The following is a 23,584-nucleotide window of genomic DNA, read 5'->3' on the forward strand; positions in this document are numbered from 1 at the left end:
TCCATACTTATACTGGCAGGAAAAAGAGGCAATTTGGAGGCCCTTGCACAAACTGGCTTTATTCTACCTAAGTTGCCCTCTCACAAGTGTGTACTCCGAAAGAGTGTTTAGTGCCGCCGCTCACCTTGTCAGCAATCGGCGTACGAGGTTACTTCCAGAAAATGTGGAGAAGATGATGTTCATTAAAATGAATTATAATCAATTCCTCCGTGGAGACATTGACCAGCAGCAATTGCCTCCACAAAGTACACAGGGAGCTGAGATGGTGGATTCCAGTGGGGACGAATTGATAATCTGTGAGGAGGGGGATGTACACGGTTGTCACGATCCGGGTATCTGGACGCCATTTCTTACCCATCAGATGCCTCCTAAGGCTGGCTCAGCGCTCCAGGACCGGATCCCATCTGTTATCCTGATGTGTACATTCCTGTATCCTCTCCTGTCACTCTGGGACGCTGTCACAGTAAACGCCATATTACACCTGGCATGGCGTCTCCCGCGGCCTCCGCCGCCGTCCCTGAACTTCTGCATGCAGAGTGTCTGAGTGGCGATTACGTCAGCCGCGGCCTCCGCTGTGTCCGCGTGGTTGGATGTGCATCTGTCAGCCTGGCGCCTCCTGTCTCCGGTGGCCGGCGCCGCCATTACTGTTTTCATTACCACATGGATTACAAACCAAACTTCCCTCCAAGTGTCTGCATGGGCGCAGCCATCTTGGATTCTGTCAGCTGATCATTTCCACCAATCTGTTCTCAGTATTGATAATCTGCATAATTGCCTAGCCAATCCCTTCCTTGCTGCAGGTATAAATACACTGTGCCTGAGCAAGGAAGGCGTCAGTGCTTTGGTTGTCAAACCTAGTTCCTGTTTGTCTCTCTCCTGTGATTGTCTTCCAGGTTCCAGCTCCTGTCTCAAGACTTCCACCATAGAGACCCGCACCAGCATTCCACCTGCGGTGTAGCCTGACTCTCCAATCCATTGTGGATTCATCTGTTTCCAGCTACAACATTACCTGCTTCCAGCTCAGCTTCCAGCAGAGTACAGCTTCCCTTAAAGGGCCGGTGTCCTTTCTACACTTTACCACTCTCCACCGGTATTATTATTTCTCCGCTCTCAAGTTCTACATTTCAGTTCATATTTCATCGCTCCCAAGTTCATTTATTATTTAACTGGTTCCAGCCAGTATCCACTCCGTGCTAACAACAGTCTGGTTCCAGCCAGTATCCACAGCAGCTGTTTTATCTTCAGCAACCCAGCTTTTCCTGGAACACCAGCTGGCACAATCCTGGGTTATCTCCATTGCTACAGTCGGGCCTGGTAAGGACTTTCCATCTAGAAGATCATAAGAACTATCTCACACTACCAGTGCCCTGTGGCTCCTGCCATCCTGTAGTACCCAGGAACTGTATTTATTCTTTGCTGACTTTTACGATTTCTTTTACTGCTGCTGTGTTGCGGAGTTGTCATAATAAACATCATTGACTTTTATCCAAGTTGTCGTGGTCACGCCTTCGGGCAGTTATTATTCATGTTACTTACATGTCCAGGGGTCTGATACAACCTCCCAGGTTCCGGTACATCTCAGCCCCTACAACTGAGGCTGCCTCCCGTCAGCTCAGGCCCTCAGTTGTGACAGTAAGCACTGACCTAATGAATCCAGCCGGAGACCAGGATCAAGCGGCCAGGCCGATGCAAGAACTGGCAGCCCGACTAGAACATCAGGAGGCTGCACAGGGCCACATCATCCGCTGTCTCCAGGATCTCTCTACTCGGCTGGATGGGATTCAGACAACTCTCCGTGGATCAGGCGCGTCTGGTGCGTCAACCACAGTGACTCCAGCTATAACCCCACCCACCTTACCCATTTCTGCTCCACGTCTTCATCTTCCAACGCCAGCAAAATTTGACGGATCTCCAAGATTCTGCAGGGGATTTCTCAACCAGTGTGAGATTCAGTTTGAGCTACAACCTGGCAATTTTCCCAGTGACCGTACAAAAATTGCCTACATTATTTCTCTTCTCAGTGGCTCAGCCCTTGATTGGGCATCACCGTTATGGGAGAGGTCCGACACCCTGCTATCTTCCTACACTGCCTTCGTGTCAACATTCAGGCGCATCTTCGACAAGCCAGGCCGGGTAACCTCAGCTTCATCCGAGATTCTCCGTTTACGCCAGGGGTCACGTACTGTAGGACAATATCTGATACAGTTCCAGATCCTGGCATCCGAACTGGCATGGAACGACGAGGCCCTGTATGCTGCATTCTGGCATGGCTTATCTGAGCGTATTAAAGATGAGTTAGCTACCAGAGACTTACCTTCTAAGTTAGATGAGCTAATCTCACTCTGCACGAAAGTTGATTTACGTTTCAGAGAGAGAGCAACTGAGCGTGGAAGATCATCTGCTCCAAAATCTTCTGCTCCTCCTCCTCGTCAACTGTCACCATCTAAAGATGAGCCCATGCAACTTGGCCGTTCCCGTTTAACTCCTGCTGAGCGCCGAAGACGTCTCTCCGAGTTTCTCTGTCTCTATTGTGCAGCTCCGTCTCACACCATTAATGCCTGTCCCAAACGTCCGGGAAACTCCAAATCCTAGCTCGCCAAGGAGAGGGCCGGCTAGGAGTAATGATCTCCTCTCCATCTCCTCAAGATTGTAATCTCCCAGTCTCGCTTCAAGTTGCTCAACGTTATCGGAACGTCATTGCCCTCCTTGATTCCGGAGCAGCTGGGAACTTTATTACCGAAGCCTATGTTAAACGGTGGTCCCTACCCACCGAGAGACTTCCTTCGTCCATTTCTTTAACTGCCGTGGATGGCAGCAAAATTTTTGATGCAGTTATTTCTTTAAGGACTCTACCAGTTCGTCTGAGAGTGGGAGTTCTTCATTCCGAACTTATTTCTTTTTTAGTGATTCCAAGAGCCACACATCCTGTGGTCCTGGGCCTTCCATGGCTCCGTCTTCACAATCCTACAATTGATTGGACGACTACGCAAATCCTGGCATGGGGTTCCTCCTGTGCTGAGACATGTTTGTTTAAAGTATTGCCTGTCTGTTCTTCCTCCCCAGGTCGTCTGATGTTCCACCTCCTCCATATCAAGATTTCACGGATGTGTTCAGTAAAGCTTCTGCTGATATCCTTCCTCCTCATAGAGAATGGGACTGTCCGATTGATCTCGTTCCAGGGAAGGTTCCACCTCGAGGCCGAACTTATCCGTTGTCTCTGCCTGAGACGCATTCTATGGAGGAATATATTAAAGAGAACCTAGCAAAGGGGTTCATTCGACCTTCTTCTTCTCCAGCCGGCGCAGGCTTCTTTTTTGTAAAAAAGAAAGATGGTGGTCTGCGGCCGTGCATCGACTACAGAGGTTTGAACGACATTACCATCAAGAACCGTTATCCTTTACCCCTGATTACTGAGCTCTTTGACAGAGTTAGCGGAGCTACCATCTTTACAAAGCTGGACTTGTGAGGTGCATACAATCTCATCCGGATCCGTGAGGGTGACGAGTGGAAGACCGCCTTTAACACCCGTGACGGACATTATGAGTACCTCGTCATGCCCTTCGGATTGAGCAATGCTCCAGCTGTCTTCCAGCATTTTGTCAATGAGATCTTCAGAGACATTCTATACCGTCATGTCGTGGTCTATCTAGACGATATCCTCATTTTTGCCAACGATTTAGAGGAACATCGTTTTTGGGTTAAAGAGGTTCTGTCCCGTCTCCGTGTCAATCATCTCTATTGCAAATTAGAAAAATGCGTCTTTGAAGTCAAGTCCATTCCGTTTCTAGGGTACATTGTGTCCGGTTCCGGACTAGAGATGGATCCTGAGAAACTACAAGCAATCCAAAATTGGCCGGTACCCTTAACCCTCAAAGGGGTCCAGAGGTTTTTAGGGTTCGCCAACTATTACCGAAAGTTTATACGAGACTTTTCCACCATTGTGGCGCCTATTACTGCTTTCACTAAGAAGGGTGCTAACCCGTCCAAGTGGTCTGAAGAAGCCATGCAAGCATTTCATCTTTTAAAACAAAGGTTCATCTCTGCGCCTGTTCTGAAACAGCCTGACATCGACTCTCCTTTCATCTTAGAGGTGGATGCCTCCTCCGTTGGAGTAGGAGCGGTGTTATCTCAGAGGGCTAAAGATGGCCATTTACACCCTTGCAGTTTCTTCTCCCGGAAGTTCTCCCCAGCTGAGCGCAACTATGCCATTGGCGACCAGGAGTTGCTAGCCATCAAGCTCGCTCTAGAAGAGTGGAGGTATCTGTTGGAGGGAGCTTCTCATTCAATCACCATACTTACAGACCACAAGAACCTTTTATACCTGAAGGGCGCACAATGTCTCAACCCTCGTCAGGCCAGATGGGCACTTTTCTTTTCCAGGTTCGACTTTAAACTCCAGTTCTGTCCGGGCTCTCAGAATCGCAAGGCCGATGCCCTTTCCCGCTCATGGGAGCAAGAAAATGAGTCAGAGTCTTCAGACAAGCATCCTATTATAAATCCGTTGGCATTCTCCACGGTAGGGATGGACTCTACGCCCCCATCAGGGAAAAGTTTTGTGAAGCCGATGCTAAGGAAGAAGCTCATGCATTGGGCCCATGCTTCCCGTTTTGCCGGACATACAGGTATCCAAAAAACCCTGGAGTTTATCTCTAGGTCCTATTGGTGGCCAACTCTGAAAAAGGACGTCTTGGAGTTTATTGCATCTTGCCCAAAGTGTGCCCAACATAAAGTATCCCGCCAGTCGCCTGCGGGGCAACTGGTTCCACTATCCGTTCCCCGTCGACCATGGACCCACTTGTCGATGGATTTCATTACAGACTTACCCATGTGCAACAAGTTCAATACCATCTGGGTGGTAGTTGACCGGTTCACCAAGATGGCACACTTCATTCCTCTCACCGGTCTTCCGTCAGCTTCCAAGTTGGCTCAAGTATTCATACAAGAGATCTTCCGACTCCACGGTCTTCCTGAAGAAATTATCTCAGATCGAGGAGTTCAATTCACAGCCAAATTCTGGCGAAGTTTATGTCAAGTCCTCCAAGTCAAGCTAAAGTTTTCCACGGCTTACCATCCTCAGACCAATGGTCAAACCGAGAGGGTGAATCAGGACTTGGAGGCCTTCCTCCGCATCTATGTGTCCTCCTCTCAAGATGACTGGGTTCAATTACTTCCCTGGGCCGAGTTCTGTCATAACAACCAGTATCATTCTTCATCTGCTTCAACACCATTCTTCACTAACTTTGGATTCCACCCTAAAGTCCCTGAGTTCCAACCGCTTCCAGCAACTTCTGTTCCCGCAGTGGATATCACCTTGCATCAGTTTGCCAATATCTGGAAGAGCGTACGATCAGCTCTGCTCAAGGCATCGTTCAGGTACAAGAAGTTTGCGGATAAGAAGCGTCGAGCAGTTCCTGCTCTCAAGGTGGGTGATCGGGTATGGTTATCCACGAAGAATTTGAGGTTAAGAGTTCCCAGTATGAAGTTTGCACCTCGCTATATCGGTCCTTTCAAGATTGAACAAGTCATCAATCCTGTTGCTTACAGACTCCAGTTGCCTCCCTTCTTAAAAATACCCAGGACATTCCATGTTTCCCTGTTGAAACCGCTGATTTTGAATCGGTTTCATTCCTCACTTCCTCCAACTCCGAAAGTCCAAACTCAACGAGGCGTTGAGTATGAAGTGGCCAAGATCCTGGACTCACGTCACCGTTACGGTCAACTACAATATCTTATTGACTGGAAGGGTTATGGTCCTGAGGAACGTTCATGGACCAATGCTTCTGATGTCCATGCTCCTGCCTTGGTCCGGAGATTCCATTCCAAGTTTCCTCAAAAGCCAAAGAAGTGTCCTGGGGCCACTCCTAAAGGGGGGGGTGCTGTCACGATCCGGGTATCTGGACGCCATTTCTTACCCATCAGATGCCTCCTAAGGCTGGCTCAGCGCTCCAGGACCGGATCCCATCTGTTATCCTGATGTGTACATTCCTGTATCCTCTCCTGTCACTCTGGGACGCTGTCACAGTAAACGCCATATTACACCTGGCATGGCGTCTCCCGCGGCCTCCGCCGCCGTCCCTGAACTTCTGCATGCAGAGTGTCTGAGTGGCGATTACGTCAGCCGCGGCCTCTGCTGTGTCCGCGTGGTTGGATGTGCATCTGTCAGCCTGGCGCCTCCTGTCTCCGGTGGCCGGCGCCGCCATTACTGTTTTCATTACCACATGGATTACAAACCAAACTTCCCTCCAAGTGTCTGCATGGGCGCAGCCATCTTGGATTCTGTCAGCTGATCATTTCCACCAATCTGTTCTCAGTATTGATAATCTGCATAATTGCCTAGCCAATCCCTTCCTTGCTGCAGGTATAAATACACTGTGCCTGAGCAAGGAAGGCGTCAGTGCTTTGGTTGTCAAACCTAGTTCCTGTTTGTCTCTCTCCTGTGATTGTCTTCCAGGTTCCAGCTCCTGTCTCAAGACTTCCACCATAGAGACCCGCACCAGCATTCCACCTGCGGTGTAGCCTGACTCTCCAATCCATTGTGGATTCATCTGTTTCCAGCTACAACATTACCTGCTTCCAGCTCAGCTTCCAGCAGAGTACAGCTTCCCTTAAAGGGCCGGTGTCCTTTCTACACTTTACCACTCTCCACCGGTATTATTATTTCTCCGCTCTCAAGTTCTACATTTCAGTTCATATTTCATCGCTCCCAAGTTCATTTATTATTTAACTGGTTCCAGCCAGTATCCACTCCGTGCTAACAACAGTCTGGTTCCAGCCAGTATCCACAGCAGCTGTTTTATCTTCAGCAACCCAGCTTTTCCTGGAACACCAGCTGGCACAATCCTGGGTTATCTCCATTGCTACAGTCGGGCCTGGTAAGGACTTTCCATCTAGAAGATCATAAGAACTATCTCACACTACCAGTGCCCTGTGGCTCCTGCCATCCTGTAGTACCCAGGAACTGTATTTATTCTTTGCTGACTTTTACGATTTCTTTTACTGCTGCTGTGTTGCGGAGTTGTCATAATAAACATCATTGACTTTTATCCAAGTTGTCGTGGTCACGCCTTCGGGCAGTTATTATTCATGTTACTTACATGTCCAGGGGTCTGATACAACCTCCCAGGTTCCGGTACATCTCAGCCCCTACAACTGAGGCTGCCTCCCGTCAGCTCAGGCCCTCAGTTGTGACAACGGTGATATATCGGAGGATGATGATGAGGTGGACATCTTGCCTCTGTAGAGCCAGTTTGTGCAAGGAGAGATTAATTGCTTCTTTTTTGGTGGGGGTCCAAACCAACCCGTCATTTCAGTCACAGTCGTGTGGCAGACCCTGTCACTGAAATGATGGGTTGGTTAAAGTGTGCATGTCCTGTTTATACAACATAAGGGTGGGTGGGAGGGCCCAAGGATAATTCCATCTTGCACCTCTTTTTTCTTTCATTTTTCTTTGCGTCATGTGCTGTTTGGGGAGTATTTTTTTGAAGGGCCATCCTGCGTGACACTGCAGTGACACTCCTAGATGGGCCAGGTGTTTGTGTCGGCCACTAGGGTCGCTTATCTTACTCACACAGCTACCTCATTGCGCCTCTTTTTTTCTTTGCGTCATGTGCTGTTTGGGGAGTGTTTTTTGGAAGGGCCATCCTGCGTGACACTGCAGTGCCACTCCTAGATGGGCCAGGTGTTTGTGTCGGCCACTAGGGTCGCTTATCTTACTCACACAGCTACCTCATTGCGCCTCTTTTTTTCTTTGCGTCATGTGCTGTTTGGGGAGTGTTTTTTGGAAGGGCCATCCTGCGTGACACTGCAGTGCCACTCCTAGATGGGCCTGGTGTTTGTGTCGGCCACTAGGGTCGCTTAGCTTACTCACACAGCTACCTCATTGCGCCTCTTTTTTTCTTTGCGTCATGTGCTGTTTGGGGAGTGTTTTTTGGAAGGGCCATCCTGCGTGACACTGCAGTGCCACTCCTAGATGGGCCAGGTGTTTGTGTCGGCCACTAGGGTCGCTTAGCTTAGTCATCCAGCGACCTCGGTGCAAATTTTAGGACTAAAAATAATATTGTGAGGTGTGAGGTGTTCAGAATAGACTGAAAATGAGTGGAAATTATGGTTTTGAGGTTAATAATACTTTGGGATCAAAATGACCCCCAAATTCTATGATTTAAGCTGTTTTTTAGTGTTTTTTTAAAAAAACACCCGAATCCAAAACACACCCGAATCCGACAAAAAAAATTCGGTGAGGTTTTTCCAAAACGCGGTCGAACCCAAAACACGGCCGCGGAACCGAACCCAAAACCAAAACACAAAACCCGAAAAATTTCAAGTGCACATCTCTAGTGTTTATGACGTCAAATCAGGAACGAAACGGGCTGAGCTGATCGCAGTGTAGGAGTAAGTCTCGAGCTACTCAGAAACTGCTAAGAATTATTTATTCGCAATTCTGCTAATCTTTCGTTCGCTATTCTGCTAAGCGAAGATACACTCCCAGAGGGCGGCAGCCTAGCGTGTGCAATGCTGCTAAAAGCAGCTAGCGAGCGAACAACTCGGAATGAGGGCCATTGTCTTAGTAACAACATGAGAGGACGTCAGGGGTGCTCAGTGGAGAGTAGGACTTGTTCTACTGTGTTCTGTTCACTTCCATCATCTGTTTTGTTGTAAACATAGTAAAGATTATTTATACCCCATTTATACTGTCAACCCAGTCCACTGAACGCAGGTTTCAAGCATGGGGGGTCATTCAGATCTGATCGCTGCTGTGCGATGGACGGCTGCAAAGGGGATCGCCGGTCAGCGACGGGTTTGTGCGAAGCGACGGGCATTCGCAAAGAGATTGACAGGAAGAAGACGTTTGTGGGTGGCAACTGACCATTTACAGGAAGTGGTTGGAAAAACGCAGGTGTGTCCAAGCGTTTGACGGGAGGGTGTCTGACGTCAAATCCGGTCCCTGAATATCCTGAAGTGATCGCAGCGGCTGATTAAGTCCTGGGCTGCGCAGAGACTGCACATAATCAGTTTGTACAGCTCTGCTACACATGTGATCGCACACTTGCACAGCGAAAATACACTCCCCCTGTAGGCGGCGGCGGCAATCTGATCGCAGGGCAGCAAAAATGGCTGCCTAGCGATCAGATCTGAATTACCCCCCTTGTCACAGAGGCTTCAAATCCCATTTACACCGCAGGATGGACCTGGATTATTGCTGGGGCTTACCGCTGCCGGTGACATCATCTCCAAGTGCAGGTGAGCCAGCTATCCATAGGCTTGCAACAGACCCTTTTACACCGACCTGGCAATAACCTGGATTATCGGTGTAAAAGGGGTATTATTAAAGTGTAAAACATACAGGAGAGCAAAACATGCACATATACTTGGCACATTCACAGGTGAAAAGCCCAGATTCTGGTGGTCATTCCGAGTTGATCGCTCGCTAGCAGTTTTTAGCAGCCATGCAAACGCTATGCCGCCCCCATATTCACCAAGATCTTCAATAAATCGTTGGAGCTACAGAAAGTCCCTTCCTGCCTCAAAAGGTCTACTATAGTCCCGGTCCCCAAGAAACCCACTATCACTAACCTGAACGACTACAGGCAGATAGCACTGACGTCTGTGGTCATGAAAACGTTTGAGCGTCTGGTTTTGAATCACCTGAAAACTGTGACTGGCCCCCAACTGGACCCCCTGCAGTTCGCCTATCGCTCGAATCGGTGTGTCGAGGATGCAGTCAATCTGGGCCTGCACTACATTCTACAGCACCTAGACATTCCCGGTACCTACACGAGGGTCCTGTTTGTCGATTTCAGCTCGGCCTTCAATACAATCGTCCCCAGCATCCTCCACCCCAAATTACTTCGCCTAGGGGTCCCAGAAGCTACCTGTTCCTGGATAATAGACTTCCTGACAGATAGGACACAGGTGGTGAAAGCGGGGAAATTCACCTCTCAAGCGCGGTCCATTAGTACAGGGGCCTCTCAGGGCTGTGTCCTCTCACCCCTGCTCTTCTCCCTGTACACAAATGACTGTACCTCAGAGGCGCAATCAGTAAGGATCATCAAATTCGCCGATGACACCACCGTCATTGGCCTCATCAAGGATGGGGACGAATCGGCCTATAGACGGGAAGTAGACCGGCTGGCCCAGTGGTGCATCCACAACAACCTTGACCTCAACCCCCTTAAAACTAAAACTGTCGAGATGATAGTGGACTTCAGGAAGAAGTCATCTAGTGCACCTCCGCTAACGATTGCTGACAGTGTGGTATCGCTAGTGGACTCCTTCAAGTTTCTAGGGACCACAATCTCCAGGGACCTTAAATGGGGGTCCAACGCTGACGCCACTGTTGGGAAAGCGCAGCAGAGGTTGTTCTTCCTCAGGCAACTAAGGAAGTTCAACATCCCACAGAAGCTTCTGCTCCTCTTCTACTCCGCGATTGTGGAGTCGGTACTGTGCTCCTCGATACTCGTATGGTACAGCTCCGCCAGCGCGAGGGACAGATGCAGGCTCCAAAAGGTGGTCAGAACCGCAGAGAAGATCATCGGGGCCGACCTTCCCTCAGTCCAGGACCTGTACTTGTCCAGAGCTAAAAAGCGGGCAATGAAGATAGTAAAAGACCAGCGACACCCCAGCCACAGCATGTTTAACTTGCTTCCTTCAGGCAGGCGTTACAGGGCTGTCCCCGCCAGATCCACCAGAAGCCTCAAAAGTTTCTTTCCCCAAGCTGTCCGCCTGCTGAACTCCTGAACATTGACTGACTAGACGTACATGTAACTAACTTGTGTCCCTACGGTATACCTATCTGTGTAACTTTACTTGCCCCCCCCCTCCCCCCCCCACACACACACACCTGCTTACCTGTTACCTACTTGGCTGTTGTATAGCAAACCGAAGACAAATTCCTAGTATACGTAAGTATACCTGGCCAATAAAGCTGATTCTGATTCTGAGTGTATTTTAGCTTAGCAGAAGTGTGAACGAAAGAATCGCAGAGCGGCGGAAAAGTTTTCTTGTGCAGTTTTAGAGTAGCTCAATACCTACTCAGCGCTTGCGATGACTTCAGACTATTCAGTTCCTGTTTTGACGTCACAAACACGCCTTGCGTTCACCCAGTCACGCCTGCGTTTTTCCTGGCATGCCTGCGTTTTTTCACACACTCCCTGAAAACGGTCAGTTGACACCCAGAAACGCCCACTTCATGTCAATCACTCTGCGGCCAGCAGTGCGACTGAAAAGCTTCGCTAGACCCTGTGTGAAACTACATCATTCGTTGTAATAGTACGTCGCGCGTGCACATTACGCCGCATGTGCAGAAGTGCCTTTTTTCGCCTCATCGCTGCACAGCGAACGAATGCAGCTAGCGATCAACTAGGAATGACCACCTCTGTTCGAACCCCAATCTGCTGTTATTTCTGGGGTCCAACTGAAAATGGTAAGCATTAACATCACAATACCACTTTAGGTTCTTAGAACGCGATTCAGTTGTGAGCTGAACAGTCTGGGGTGCAACACAAAAAGTACCATTTAGGTGCCTAAATGGGACACATTTTGCGCACTTGTGCTCACCACCTCAGGAGGCTGCGGGCAGAAATGATGTTAGCGTGCGCGGTGGCAGAAACAATTGAATAACTGCTGACGGGCGCGGGGAGTGGCGATAACAGTTGAATCACCCACATAAACATGTTTAAAAAAAAAGGATGGAAAAAGGGAGAGGGGGGGGTGCGCTATCAATAGCAGCTGGTATGGGGATGGTAAATCCCCTGTATTAGTGCAAACAGAACAAAAAAAGAGATTACCAGCGCTGGCTGATCATGCCAATAAATATAAAAAACAATCTATGTTCCAAAAGGCTTATAATTAAAAAGACATATTTATTTCACATGTATAATCCTATAAAATAAAGAATAAAAGATGAATAATAACACTCAATAAATTTTGCCACAATATCTTAATTGCTTATATATCCACATTTGGCTATTTGTAGTACTCAAGGGGACTGGAATCACTTGGAGATGTCCATCACTAATCGGTTATTTTTGCATAAAGCCGATAATTTGCAGATGTGAGGTATTTACCAGTGATCCTGAGAGCAGATAATGTCCACCTGATGTGTGACTGGATCAAATTGTCCTCTTTGGCATGGAGGATTAGGTCCAGAGGGTGGATGCTGCTAGTAAAATGTCCCAAATGGTATGCACCAGAGTATCCGTAAAGCCAGTGGAGATGGTGGTATTGAGTGTCCAGATAGGTTTAAAAGCTCAACGCGTTTCGCTGGTTTGTATAGTCCAGCTTCCTCAGGAGCAAGTTTTTTTGTTATGTTTAAAAAAAAACATACTGCATGATTTTACTTTATTGGGATATGGTTACAAATGTAATTTCCATAAAAAGAGTGCCAGAAATGTGCAAAATGTGTCTTATTGAAAGTTTAGGACGACTCAGGATTATCAGAACTTTCACATACCTAGTTCTGGTGCAAGATTACTTGGCACCCTAGTCAAAACTTCAGCCTGTTGTCCCCCATGACCGATACTGAACTCCTCAGGGAGGTGGAGTCTTATACGTTCCACAGCCTCCACCGGCGTTTAGTACAACTGTGACTCAGTGACACCCCTCTAGATCCCGTCACCCTAGGCAACTCCTCGTCTTTATAACAATAATGTTACCTATACAGCACTTTTCTCCCAATAGGACTCAAAGGGCGCTATCAATTGTTTTTGTGCCGACAGCCACTAGATGGTGCCGACTGGAGTAATTCAATTGTTGCTCCATTTGGACGCAATGGCTGCCATTGACGGAAGCCATTGTGTGGACATTGTTGCGGGTGCTAGCCACTAACGTATCTGGTGAGTAATGAGCCTGTATCTGTTATATAGCTATGGATGCCAACCACAGCTTTCAGAATGAGAAACTACCAAACCATTATTATTATCCTATACATCCACCGGTAGCAACCACCGGTCATGATGGACAATTGGGAGAACGCTCTGTGTTTTACAGTGTACAGGTACTACAGGTTTGTAAAACATGGATGGCTTTGATAAGACTGAATCTTAAGCTGGATGAGTTGGGTTCTGTGTTTTCTAGGCGTCATTTTTGTATTTAGTTCTGATGCTATATGAATGAGCAAAGTACCTACTGGATGTAATACTCAGTATCTGTTTATGTATTGTGGCAGGAGAGGTACTTTGCTACACACAGGGTCGTGGGGGTGGATGGGAAGTGTGGATGGACCGGGTTCCCATCCATTTGGCCCAGACCAGGTCTTATAGGCTTCTTAGCCCAAGAAGCTGCTTCATCAGCCAGCACCTGGAGTCTCTCCCATGAGCTGGGCACTAGTGTCAGGATAACGGGACTTGGAGGGTTCCTTATTACGTAAGAGGGAGTGAGGCAGGGCCTAACCTCCCTGGTAGTTTATACTACAGACAGTGATCTTTATTTTATGTATATCTTTGTTTTTGAGCTACCTGAATAAAAGGTATCTGTTGTTTTTGCACAAGCCTGGAGTCGTCGTTGGTGGAATTTTTGTAGCAGAGCACATTCTAGCAAGACTCCTGTTACAGCATTTTAACAATCAACGTTAGGCAGGATGGCTGGTGGACTTTCAATGGCACTGGCAGAGTCTAGGCTACATGCAATATTTTCTGTGTACTTTAAACGATCAGATCCATATTGGAAACAGGTTTGAGTTTGATGCACTGCCTGCAGGCCGGCCGGATTGCTGCTCATCATGAACGACTGTTCTGCCGTTATGAAAGACTGTTTCCATGATGTTTCCAAACATGATTCCATTACATTATAACCATACACCTTGACAAGTTGGCGATGAATTCCAGCTGCTAATGTGTCCTTTAGACGCAGAAATCTCACTACGCACCTCGATGTTTGACCATGTTTCTGCCAGCCGCTCTACTTTACAACTGATGTTGGGAAAGTATGACTGATATGGGCGTGAGGTGAAGCAGTGGTCTACCTGCTCTATTCTGGCGGGAAATTAGAATCAAATAGAGAACATTACACACGTGAGAGGTCTTGATACCTTACTTATTGAGCCACCATAGTATGTTCCTTACCATATGTACACACATACACGGGTCTACTATGTTTTGCTGGCACTTGGGATCCCATCCACCGGTATGCAAGCAGCTGCGCTTGCCACGATGGCTCGTGTTATTTATCCCTTCAGGGGTGTCATGGACACCCCAAGAGGGAGAATAGTTGTCAGTATGCATGCTGTCGGGATCCTGGGGCCGGTATGGTGGGTTTTTCCGGGAGCCAATTAACCACCGGTATATTTTATGAGAGCGTGGGAGGAAACCAGAGCACCCGGAGGGAAACCCATGCAAGCACAGGGAGAACATACAAACTCCACATAGCTATAGCCATGGTAGGAATCAACCCATACACCATCCATGCTGCCCAGTTATTCTCATGTTCAAGGGTTAAGCCTCCCTGGATCCCCACTCCTCTTAGTTTGCCCCACTTATGTCCCCGGGATGCGGTCAAGATCCCGCCGGACGGAATCCCGGCGGTTGAAATACCGACGCCGGGATCCCGACCGGCACAATCCCGACATATTCTCCCTCTGTGGGTGTCCACGACAACCATAGAGGGAGAATATAATAGTGTGCTGAGCGGAGCGAGGCACCGTGGCGAGCGAAGCGAGCCCGCAAGGGGCTGCGTTCCGCTCACCACCCCTGTCGGGATTGTGTGGTCGGGATTCCGGCGTCTATCCCCCTCCCTAGTGTATATACAGTAATACATTGTTTAATTGTATGCACTGTGTAATATACCTTTGAAAGAGCTGTGTCCGCCATGGTGAAAACTGATTCTGCAATCACCGGGAGTTATTGTCGTCAACTTCATCAGCAGTAATTAAGCTCCTTTGTAGAGAAACTTTGTGAGCCTCTTATTTTGTGGAATCAGAGCTGTCAGGTGGTTCAGCAGAGACGATCAATGGGGGTCATTCCGAGTTGTTCGCTCGGTAAAAATCTTCGCATCGCAGCGATTTTCCGCTTAATGCGCATGCGCAATGTCCGCACTGCGACTGCGCCAAGTAAATTTGCTATGCAGTTAGAAATTTTACTCACGGCATTTTCATCGTTCTGATGATCGTAATGTGATTGACAGGAAATGGGTGTTTCTGGGCGGAAACAGGCCGTTTTATGGGCGTGTGGGAAAAAACGCTACCGTTTCTGGGAAAAACGCGGGAGTGGCTGGAGAAACGGGGGAGTGTCTGGCCGAACGCTGGGTGTGTTTGTGACGTCAAACCAGGAACGACAAGCAGTGAAATGATCGCAGATGCCGAGTAAGTCTGGAGCTACTCAGAAACTGCTACGAGGTGTGTAATCGCAATATTGCGAATACATCGTTCGCAATTTTAAGATGCTAAGATTCACTCCCAGTAGGCGGCAGCTTAGCATGAGCAAATCTGCTAAAATCCGCTTGCGAGCGAACAACTCGGAATGACCCCCAATGTTCCAGCAGAAGGGAGATAAGAGCTCTCAATTGGATAGCCAGAAGATCCACACCAAAACCCAGAAGGCACGCTTTTGGGAGCCAGGATAAAAGGCTGTGCCTAGTGACCAATATATTCAGCAGTGAAGATCTTTGAAGCTGGATGTCTGGACTGGCTATGGCTTCTGCTGGATTACTCAATGCAACAAAAGCTACTGCGGGTCTTGTAGTGTATTCCCACCTAAAGATGGGTGGCATTGAAGCAGGACTGTAGCATTGCCAGCAAGAACAGTAGAGATGCCTTGTTACCAGGAATTATTCAGAAATTTGCTTCAGTGTGAAACTACATATCTGTGACCACAACACTGGGGCAGGTGAAAAGCTGAATGTGCAAGGAGTAGTGTCAGAAATTGGAACACGTATGCTTGACGGACCCAGATCATATCACTAGTTTGTCTTCCATTGTCCTGACTTCAGATTGTATTTAATTTTTCTATTGGCAGTTCGCCCTGATCTCTGATTGCTTATATGGCCACTTTTGCTTGTCACCAGCCCTGAACTGTTCATGATTATCATTATGCTCCTAAATCAAACGCTTGTTCCTGTTTTGTAGTGAGCTTCCTGTCCCTGATTGTTTTCCTTGTGACTTTTCCATTGTGTGCAGAGTGTGAGTTGAAAACAAGGTGTGACCAGATGACCTCACTCCACCTGGCTCACGATTTGCGTAGAGCAGGCATGTCCAAATTGCGGCCCTCCAGCTGTTGAGAAACTACACATCCCAGCATGCCCTGACACAGCTTCAGCATTCTCTGACGGCAAAACTGTGTCAGGGCATGCTGGGATATGTAGTTTCACAACAGCTGGAGGGCCGCAGTTTGGACATGTCTGGCGTAGAGGGTTACTGTAAGGCAGTGTTTCCCAACCACGGTCCTCAAGGCACACCAACAGTGCAGGTTTTAGTGATAACCATGTTTGAGCACAAATGGTTCGATCAAAATAACTGAGGTACTAATTAAATCACCAGTGTTCAGGTATGGTTATCCTTAAAACCAGGACTGTTAGTGTGCCTTGAGGACCGTGGTTGGGAAACATTGCTGTAAGGGAACCTTGAACTGCTCTCCCCCAGGCTCTTAACATCAGCACCTGGATCCCGCAAAACAAGAACCACAAAGTATTTCTCAGTGGACTTTAGAAGACAAATTTGCATTTGCTTTTGGTTCCCTTTCTTGAAATTTTAAATTAAATACCCCACTTTTTTTGCCAATCGTTGTACATTTTTGACATGTTGTAGACCAGAGCTGGCCAAACCAGTCCTCAAGATCTACCAACAGTTCACATCTTCCAGACCACCTAGCTGGTGCACAGGTGTAGTAATTACTAATTAAGATGTGCTGCATTCATTCCTTAATGACAATTCTACAGATCTCCAGGAGGCCTGGAAAACATGAACTGTTGGTAGATCTCGAGGACCGGTTTGGCCAGCCCTGTTGTAGACTATTGGTATTTTCTAAAAATACAAAGTATTTCTGTAAAATACAAAAAACCTCAAGGTAAAATTTGTGTGGGTACCACTTAAAAAAAAAATCAGTGATATTTATGTTGGAATGTGACGAGTGCTAAAGTCAGCAATGCCCTCAGCACAAGGTTGAGAAAAGCTTCAGTAGCAAAGGGGTTAAAAGCTTCTATTTTTGGGGGTAATGCCAAGTTGATCGCAGCAGGAAATTTTTCAGCAGTTGGGCAAAACCATGTGCACTGCAGGGGAGGCAGATATAACATGTGCAGAGAGAGTTAGATTTGGGTGGGTTATATTGTTTCTGTGCAGGGTAAATACTGGCTGCTTTATTTTTACACTGCAATTTAGATTGCAGATTGAACACACCCCACCCAAATCTGTCTCTCTCTGCACATGTTATATCTGCCCCCCCCTGCAGTGCACATGGTTTTGCCCAATTGCTAACAAAGTTCCTGCTGCGATCAACTTGGAATTACCCCCATTGTTTTTAATTCTGCCTTAGTTTCCACGGCAAAACTGCCAAAACTTTTGTGAATGTGAATTTACAAATTCAGTGCCCAGAATGGAAAAGCAAAAGAGAAACTGGAATGCCAGCAAAAACCAATGGTTGGCAGTCACCAATGGTCCCGATTTGAAGGAAATGTTTTTCTCCATTCGATGATGGGATTTGCCACAATAGCATGCTTGTTTCTAATACACATTAGACAGTGCATTACGGGGGGTCATTCCGAGTTGATCGCTCGCTAGCAGTTTTTAGCAGCCGTGCAAACGCTATGCCGCCGCCCACTGGGAGTGTATTTTAGCTTAGCGGAAGTGCGAACGTTTTTATCGCAGAGCGGCTACAAAATTTTTTTGTGTAGTTTCAGAGTAGCTGAAAACCTACTCAGTGCTTGCGATCACTTCAGACTATTCAGTTCCGGATTTGACGTCACACACACGCCCAGCGTTCGCCCAGCCACGCCTGCGTTTTTCCTGGCATGCCTGCGTATTTCCGAACACTCCCTGAAAACGGTCAGTTGCCACTCAGAAACACCCACTTCATGTCAATCAGTCTGCGGCAACCAGTGCGAATTAAATGCATCGCTAGACCCTGAGAAAAATACATCGTTCGTTGTGCCCTTACGTCGCGCGTGCGCATTGCGCCGCATACGCATACGCAGAACTGCCGTTTTTTAGCCTGATCGGTGCGCTGCGAACAAATGCAGCTAACGATCAACTCGGAATGACCACCTACGTCAGTTCAGCTCCGGACACCCGGAAGTGGCATTCACTGATCAGCTCCTTTGCAGACGTGTGCATGTTTGGGTTACTCTGTACACTAAATAACCATCAAATGGTTATCTTGCGATGACCATCCCTAAGAAAAACTCAAAATTGTATGGAGAGAACTTTACACCACAATGAACTAGTTCGCTAAACTTGCGTCAAAATTTTGCTCATAAATAACTTTTGTAACATTTGGTGCAATTTTTACTATCTCCAATTATAATGAGTTAAGATGCTTTCATGTTTTACATAATCATATAACACCCTTTAAAACCACTTTTTTTGAGTAACAAAAATTCTGACTGTCCTGGGCAATCTCTTTCCCACCATTTGTACAGTAAAGACATCCACTACTTGTATCCATACACAGCTCTCCACAAACATACAGGGCATCTGATCTATTTACTGATCCTTTACCAGAGGTGGCCAAAGCGTCAATCGCGATCAACTGAGCCACTGTGAACATATGACCAGTTGATCACCAAGGACGCAGTCTGCAGTAGCCAGTCCAGAGTAGCTAGTAAGATTCAGGGTGATTCTTAATGGCTTGCTGCAGCAGCCGCAGCTGTCTCTGAAGGCTGTCATTGTGACAGCAATAGCTTATAGAAATCAGGCTGATTCTTATTGGCTGAGACTGTCACATATGGGAGAGGCAGTGCAACCGATGGCAGGATAATTTTACCATCCAAGACTGGCGGGTATGGTGGTGACCGCAGCCATCTGCCGCACTTAGGCTGCTGCTGGACCTACTATGGCAGAGGGCAAGGGAGGAGTAGGAGCTCCAGTATGACAGGTCAGTCTTTATGGTAAAGGGGGGCTGAGGCAATTTAATATGTTTTTTTTTGTGGGGGACATTTTTTTTCTGTGGGGAAAATGTGTGAGAATTTTTCCCTGTGTGGGGCATGTGTTTATTTCCTGTGGGGTCAATGTGTTTGAGATTGTTTCCTGTATGGGGCAATGTAGTGATGGTGTAATGGTTAGCATTATTACCTCAACGCACTGAGGTCCTGGGTTTGATTTCCACCACGGCTCTGTGTGGAGTGTGTATATTCTCCTTGTGTTTGTGTGGGTTTACTGCGGTTGCACCGGTTTTCTCCCATAATTCAAAAATATACTGGTAGGTTAATTGGCTCCAGATGAAAATTAACCCTAGCGTGTGTATTTACATGGGCAGACTAGGTGGACCAAGTGGTTCTTATTTGCCGTCAAATTCTATGTTAAATGTGTTTGAGGTATTTCCTGTGAGGGACAAAGTGTTTGAGGTTTTTTTCCTGTGGGGGCAATGTGTTTACTATTGTGGGGGTCAAAGTTTGATATTGGGCGCAACAGTCCCTACATCATGTGCAGGGAGTTCACGCCCCCTTTTTGTTACACCACCTTTTTTAGGTGCGCGCTAATGTATCGCCCAGGTAGATCACAATAGCTTTTCAGCTTTCAAAATTGATCGCAGAGTACAAAAGTCTGGCCACCCCTATACTATACCATTCTTTCCTGCTGATGTTCCAATTCCAATCACCTTATGTATTCTGCTTTTTTAGATTTACACCCTTTAGCTGGTATATAATAGCAAACGTACCTGCTCTGCCTCAGTTTCAAAGTACATATATTGTTAATCAGAAACTGTCCTGGTTGTTGTACAATGCCGCACTCTACAGGTAGTAGACAAAAAAAAGAAGAAGAGACAACACTATAAGTTTGCTTTATAGGGTATTGGTAATGTGTGGCCAGTTTTTGCTGTGGAATTCTGTCTACCAATGTATGGAATTGTGCAGGAGAAATGTAGCGCCATTCTTCCGTAAGATACTCAGTCAACACCTGTTAGATGATAGTGGTGGTGGAAAACACTGTCTGGGTATCACTCAGACTTGATTGGTTTCAGATCTTTTAACGCAGAAGGCCATGATATGAATTCCATGTTCTCTGTGGATGGAGCATTGTCATGATGGAATACAACACTCATGTGCAGAAATGCGGCAACTTAGACTGAATATGAGCATCCAGTTCTAGCAAGTAAAGATGAACACTGACCTTGACTCAAGTGGTAATGAGAACACCCAGACCATGCTAGGAAACTAAGCTCCACAACATTAAGGCACCCCCAGACCTCTTCATTACTAGAAACAAGTACAATGAAGTAGTTTCAGTTGGCACCACACATGGAGTCAGGTCGTTGCTTTAAAATATGATGAAAGCTGATTTATCTGACCACCTTCCTCCAGTGCTTAGTAGTGCTTTGATTTTGCTTTCTGCACCTCTGAGCTGGAAAACATTGCAAGGTGTGTGTTAAACAATTTATGCTCTGCAACTTAAGTATGGCAATCGGCTCTATGGAATTCTCTGCGGATTTTTTTAATATTAGCTGGTCACTCAGGCCACAGTTGGCCTTTGCTGCGGATTTTCCTTGAGTGATGGACATTACATAGAGAAAAACATTAGCAATTTTTTTTTCCGTATTTTAAAATACCCTCTATTGACACTTTGAGCTGGGTAGACAATTTCCAGGGACACTTTGCTAATGATTAGGTGCCTCGCCTCTATAACCACTGCCATGCTGTATTTATTAAAAATTTTTTATATAGCGCAGCAAATTCCGTTGCGCTTTACAATTGAAAACAACAGTGATACAACAAAACTGGGTAATAACAGACAGTCATAGAGGTAGGAAGGCCCTGCTCACAAGCTTACAATCTATAGGGAAATGGGCATTGATACACAAAGGTAGGTGTTATCCATTACATAATGGTCCACCAGAATTCAAAGGTTCTTGATGGGCTGTATGATATGGTCACACAGCAATGTTGGCCAGGAGTAAGGAGGATGTGAAAATGAAGAAGAGAAAATATGTGTGGTTATGTGGACTGCACACAGAGGATGTAATTGGATAGGAAAGTTTGAAGGTTATGTGGGCGGTTCCGGAATTTGATAAATTTGCATGAAGATGTGAGTTTTCAGGGAATGCTTAAAAGTTTGGAGACTAGAGATGAGTCTTATTGTGCGTGGGAGGGCATTCCACAGAGTGGGTGTACATGCGTTCTGATGGTGCATCCCTTTCCTTTTAGAATGCAAGTTCTTACAAGCTGGATCCTCTATCCTACAGTTTATATTTCACAGTTGTCATCCATATGTTGTAATAATAAGAATTTACTTACCGATAATTCTATTTCTCGTAGTCCGTAGTGGATGCTGGGGACTCCGTCAGGACCATGGGGTTTAGCGGCTCCGCAGGAGACAGGGCACAATAATAAAAGCTTTAGGATCAGGTGGTGTGCACTGGCTCCGCCCCCTATGACCCTCCTCCAAGCCTCAGTTAGGATACTGTGCCCGGACGAGCGTACACAATAAGGAAGGATTTTGAATCCCGGGTAAGACTCATACCAGCCACACCAATCACACCGTACAACCTGTGATCTGAACCCAGTTAACAGTATGATAACAACGAAGGAGCCTCTGAAAAGATGGCTCACAACAAGAATAACCCGATTTTTGTAACAATAACTATGTACAAGTATTGCAGACAATCCGCACTTGGGATGGGCGCCCAGCATCCACTACGGACTACGAGAAATAGAATTATCGGTAAGTAAATTCTTATTTTCTCTAACGTCCTAAGTGGATGCTGGGGACTCCGTCAGGACCATGGGGATTATACCAAAGCTCCCAAACGGGCGGGAGAGTGCGGATGACTCTGCAGCACCGAATGAGAGAACTCCAGGTCCTCCTCAGTCAGGGTGTGCCCCTGACCAAGTAGCAGCTCGGCAAAGTTGTAAAGCCGAGACCCCTCGGGCAGCCGCCCAAGATGAGCCCACTTCCTTGTGGAATGGGCTTTTACTGATTTTGGCTGTGGCAAGGCTGCCACAGAATGTGCAAGCTGAATTGTACTACAAATCCAGCGAGCAATCGTCTGCTTAGAAGCAGGAACACCCATCTTGTTGGGTGCATACAGGCTAAACAGCGAGTCAGATTTTCTGACTCCAGTCGTCCTGGAAACATATATTTTCAGGGCCCTGACAACGTTAAGTAACTTGGAGTCCTCCAAGTCCCTAGTAGCCGCAGGTACCACAATAGGTTGGTTCATGTGAAAAACAGAAAACACCTTAAGGAGAAATTGAGGACGAGTCCTCAATTCTGCCCTGTCAGAATAAAAAATTAAGTAAGGGCTTTTATATGATAAAGCCGCCCATTCTGACACACGTCTGGCTGAAGCCAGGGCTAATAGAATCTTCACCTTCCATGTGAAATATTTTAATTCCACAGTGGTGAGTGGATCAAACCAATGTGACTTTAGGAAACTCAAAACAACATTGAGATCCCAAGGTGCCACTGGGGGCACAAAAGGAGGCTGTATATGCAGTACCCCTTTTACAAACGTCTGAACTTCAGGCACTGAAGCCAGTTCTTTCTGGAAGAAATTCGACAGGGTCGAAATTTGAACCTTAATGGACCCTAATTTTAGGCCCATAGACAGTCCTGTTTTCAGGAAATGTAGGAAACGACCCAGTTGGAATTCCTCTGTAGGGACCTTCTTGGCCTCACACCACGCAACATATTTTCGCCCAATGCGGTGAAAATGTTTTGCGATTACATCCTTCCTGGCTTCGACCAGGGTAGGGATGACTTCATCTGGAATGCCCTTTCAGGATCCGGCGTTCAACTGCCATGCCGTCAAACGCAGCCGCGGTAAGTCTTGGAACAGACAAGGCCCCTGCTGGAGCAGGTCCTCTCTTAAAGGTAGAGGCCACGGTTCTTCCGTGAGCATCTCTTGAAGTTCCGGGTACCAAGTCCTTCTTGACCCATCCGGAACCACGAGTATCGTTCTTACTCATCTCCTTCTTATGATTCTCAGTACTTTTGGTATGAGATGCATAGGAGGGAACACATACCCTGACTGGTACACCCACAGTGTTACCAGAGCGTCCACCGCTATTGCCTGAGGGTCCCTTGACCTGGCGCAATATCTGTCTAGTTTTTTGTTCAGGCGGGACGCCATCATGTCCACCTTTGGTTTTTCCCAACGGTTTACAATCATGTGGAAGACTTCCCGCTGAAGTCCCCACTCTCCCGGGTGGAGGTTATGCCTGCTGAGGAAGTCTGCTTCCCAGTTTTCCACTCCCGGAATTAACACTGCTGAGAGTGTTATCACATGATTTTTCGCCCAGCGAAGAATCCTTGCAGTTTCTGCCATTTCCCTCCTGCTTCATGTGCCGCCCTGTCTGTTTACGTGGGCGACTGCCGTGATGTTGTCCCACTGGATCAATACCGGCTGACCTTGAAGCAGAGGTCTTGCTAAGCTTATAGCCTTGTAAATTGCCCTTAGCTCCAGTATATTTATGTGGAGAGAAGTCTCCAGACTTGATCACACTCCCT

The sequence above is a fragment of the Pseudophryne corroboree genome, chromosome 10 (genome assembly GCF_028390025.1).
Source record: "Pseudophryne corroboree isolate aPseCor3 chromosome 10, aPseCor3.hap2, whole genome shotgun sequence".
NCBI classification, from domain to species: domain Eukaryota; kingdom Metazoa; phylum Chordata; class Amphibia; order Anura; family Myobatrachidae; genus Pseudophryne; species Pseudophryne corroboree.